The sequence below is a fragment of the Mesitornis unicolor genome, unplaced genomic scaffold, assembly GCF_000695765.1.
Source record: "Mesitornis unicolor isolate BGI_N332 unplaced genomic scaffold, ASM69576v1 scaffold9485, whole genome shotgun sequence".
Taxonomy (NCBI): domain Eukaryota; kingdom Metazoa; phylum Chordata; class Aves; order Mesitornithiformes; family Mesitornithidae; genus Mesitornis; species Mesitornis unicolor.
In genome coordinates this window covers 18,250-22,542 of record NW_010187546.1, presented here as the reverse complement: position 1 = coordinate 22,542, position 4,293 = coordinate 18,250, and the positions used below count along the sequence as shown (strand labels likewise).

Genomic DNA, 4,293 nt, shown 5'->3' with positions numbered 1-4,293 from the left:
TTCTCTCCCTTACCCCACCGAGAATGGGAGGAGTGAGCAATCAAGCGCGTGGTGTTTAGCTGCTTGTTGCCAGGTTAAACCACAACAAGAACAAAGCAAAGATCATGATAAGAAGACATAAAGAATCAACATCACAAAACCATCACCGGTATTTTTAGCAGTAAGTCACACAAACTATGAAGGGAGTGACACTGGCTTAAGATTTTGGTACTGATAACTACCCTCAGTCCAATAAAGTCACTCTGAAGTACTGCAGTATGTACTCCATAAATTTTTAATGTCAAATATTCCATATCCTTATCTAATGATTGAAATATGTTGCCTTATCTTAGTAAGGAACCTGTGGGTAAAAATAAAAAAAGAAAGGCAAAACTATTAGGCATTCTTCAAATATCAATGAGTAGGTTCAAGAAAACAGGAGAACAAGTGGCCTTGAGGAAAGTAACCTTCCCAAGAATTCACACAGCTGCATAGAAAAGGGTGCTCTTCAGCTTACATTAAGTAGTAAGGAGGAGGTCAGCAGGGAAAGAAAATTTAATTTAACTTCTGCATACAGCTTAACCATTCTGTACTGTGAAGTACCCTTTACAGAGTCTGAGGGCTGATATACTAAGGCACACATGCAGATTTTTGACTGACAATTATTTCCTCTTATGCTTTGCTTGGCTACTAGTAGTTAGACTAAAAGATATTTTTATCTTCTTAAAGGCTTTTATCTTCAGCAAACACTTGTCAGTTGCGGAGGGAAAGAACAGAGAAGAAAAATCCAGATGCACAAGAGAAGTGAACACAGTTTGTCCATGGGGTAATCATATTACTTGTAATATTGAGCTCATTAAAAATGCTTGACTACTTACAAAAAAATTAAGATTATTTGGTAAGGCTTTTATCCTTCCCATCCAAAAACTTACACGTAATTTTTTTCTTTCCAAGATGAAGCCCAACATTTGGTATGAGGTCCACAGCTCAACAGTATTTATGTGTCTAAATCTTACTGATTTTACTGGTGAAAAACCATTAAGTGTTTGACCTTGCATGGATGCCATCACAGAACTTGTAAAATGCCACAGTGCCATAAATACATTTCCTTAAATAGTAAGCATCTCTTGGGAGTTTTCAGTTTTCTTCAAAGTGCTAGCAAACAAGCTTCTTCTGAAAGCTCCACCTGCAAGAGAAGAAAACAATTCTAAAAATAAGCCCAAATAGTAAAATTAAAAATTAACAATTAAAAAGTCAGCAGATGCTCCGAAATGAAAACAATGCCACAATCACATGAAGAGTTTGCTGTGCATTACAAGTTTAGCATGTGAAATTCTAACGGAGAGGAACTAAAAATTCAGCTGGTGCTCATGAAAAGGATGAACACGTACATGGACAAACAGACAAATAACATCAAATAACATCACAGTGAAAAGCACACACAACTTTGAAAAGGATACTAAGAGTAGAAAATGTTACGTAGTAAGTTTTTGTTTACCCAGTTTACAATGGATGTGCAAGAGATCAACTAAAAACTGACTTCAACTACAAGCTGTATCTATCTACTACTTTTTTATGTGCCACTAAGATTATTTTAAATAAACTTAATGGATGAAATGGAGCCTGCTGAGAAGATGGGCCTTGAAGACATGGAGAACACATGCTACAACTTCAAATGATACAGCCAGCGAGACACTAGGATAAGCTGAAACACTGTGGAGGTCACTTTAAGAAAATAGTAAGAACATGTCAGTTTAGAGGGGGAAAAAAAAACTGAACTTGAGAGGAGCAGTGAACACAAGCAACTAGCAGTATTACCCCATCCAGGTGCTGCCCAACTCAGGAATTCCATCTGGTACAGGAACTCTCAGTAACAGCGATCAGTTCAGGCCACAACACACAAATCTGGTGCCTCTAAATGCCGGAACAAACCTCTTCGGGCAGCAGTTAAACACACATTTGTGTCTGCCGCCTTCTTCTGCATCTGAAGATCTAAGCCAAATTCTCCAAAACTGTACGCTTTTTAGCGTAAATTTAGTGGCTGGAGGCACAGAAGTGTTCAGCACTGCTTATCTGTTCAGTTTTGGTAAATTCAGCTATAATAATATATTAGAAGTCTGAAATAAGTAATTGAAGTAAAGGTCTATTACCTGTTTATATGTGAACAGGGCAGTGGACAACAACTGATCTAGAACCATGCTAGGGCACAGTATCATAATCTTTCAATCATATCTTTCAAGCATGATCTGTTTTTTTTCTTTGTAGTGTAGGAAACCTGTCTGGTTTCCCAAATGATTTACAAATTATTTCTGTTGGACTGGAGAGACCTTTACAAGAGATTGCACAGACCCATTTCTCTGCTATTAGAGCATTTGCTTTCAGAAAGAGCAATACTTTAATCCTAAGGGAGTTTCTACAATAAAAAGCTACCATAGATGGACATTTAATTTTTTTTTATAGTTATACTACCATATCTCTCTAGAGAACAGCTTATTTTTAGATTAAAGTAGTAATGGTTTAAATTGAGAGAACAACTTTTAGGTAATTACAGGGAACAGCCTTTTCATTTAGGAGAAGAAAGAAAACTGGACTACAATAAAAGTTGAGAGTGACTTCAAAAGATTTTTTTTTTCTTTAAAAATCAAAGTACACTGGAATTGACTTTATGTTCATATATGACCTTTCCTTTGTATTTCTACTGTTTAAAGACAACACAACTAGTCTGCCTTTAAGTCAAAAATCATACTGTCAACAGTCTGATCAGGCTACCATTAGAGATATAGAAAAGAAAAAAGAAAATTAGTTACAGGAGTAACAGACCAATTAGCTGGGCATGAAAATGCCAATGCAGCCAGTGAAGGAAGACATTATCTCCTATTGCATTCAGCTAATACTGATTTTTAAAAAGGGAAGAAAGGAAAAAGAAACCACACCAAGAAAAACAACAACAACAACAAACCTGAGCACCACGACATATTTCTGAATCAGAAATGAAGAGTAAAGTTTGTCTTTCACTGACATATGTAGATCCTTCACAGATTACAGAGCAGCAATGAGACAGCAGCCACTAGAAAGCTATGATCTGCCAAAATCGTAACAGAGAACAAAATCAAAATAATCCTTACAGTCTATCAGCTACCACCAAGGCAAGACCAGCTGTATTTACACTGGCTTTGACAAGCATTTGTCAGTCTGGTCTTACAAATGTCCAGAAATAAAGATATGTCAGTTTATTCCAACTTCTTCATTTTTGAAACCTGAATGCCACCTCCTTGCAAGTTAGCCCACTATTTACCTTCTTACCCACTGAGCAAAACCAACAGTTTACTTCATTTCACTCCACAGCTTTTTAAATATCTGGAAGCGTACCACATCTCCAAGTCTTTCTTCCTCCATGGCAATGTTTCCAAAAATCTGGGTGCAATTTAATGATGAGGTCCAGAGTCCAGAAAAATACACTCTGCTCAGTTCAACAGTCTTACCTGTGCTGCCAGTAAAGGTTGTGAGGAAGTATGCCACCACATACCAGACCTCTACGTTGTCTCCCTTTATAAATTGATAAAATATCAGAATTTGTTCTTAATGACTAAAAAACTGATATAAAGAGAAGGCCAAATCTTGCATCTTGGCCTTCCAGAACTTAACCTCAAGACTCCGGAGGGGTATCAAAGAAGTATCTAGTAAGCAGTCACCTTTTACAAGCGCACAATACAAAGCAGCAAGCATAAGGAAGAAATGCTGTAGTTATTTCACTTGAGACAGCTGTCAGCAGCATTTGTTTCTTTTGGGTAAAAGCACATTGCCACTAAATCTGAACCATCATTTATTGCCAAAAAAATTATATGCAGTGTTTTATTTCTTGGACCAGTGATGCCACCTCCACAAAATGGTTCTTATTTCAACATCTACTCTAATTACAAAGTCTACATAAAAAATTAGATAAGAGTTTGGTGGATAATGTAGCCTTTACCAATTTACCATTAACTAAGTGTATTGGGTTCTCTGTGAGGGGTTTTTAGTTGTGTCTTTGGTAACGGGGGAAGGGCTATGGAGATGGCCCTCTAAGAAGCTACCAGAAAAGCTCCCCGTTTTCCTTTGTCAGACCCACCTCTGACCAGGGCCAAGCCAATCAGCGCCCCTGCGAATTCATGTATTTAAGGGGGGTGCAGGGCATGCCTCGCTCTCTTTCTGGCACCGGCCCTGACCAACGTGGCCCCAGGTGCAGGTGGGGTGGCCCCGGCCTTGCCCTGCTGGGTTTGGCTGGCCCCGACCACAACTTAAGCTTAAGCCCCGCTGCAGCCATATCCCAAAGAA

At 38.4% G+C, this 4,293-nt stretch overlaps 1 protein-coding gene across 1 annotated transcript in view; it reads right to left on the bottom strand.

Annotated features, from left to right (window-relative positions):
* Positions 1 to 932: 932 nt before the first annotated feature.
* RELL1 (RELT-like 1) overlaps positions 933 to 4,293 on the bottom strand; it is a 12,227-nt gene continuing 8,866 nt past the window's right edge. The window contains exon 6 of the mRNA XM_010185486.1: positions 933 to 1,165. The gene's annotated coding sequence lies outside the window, so the exon portion shown is untranslated. The remainder of the gene's footprint in view (positions 1,166 to 4,293) is intronic.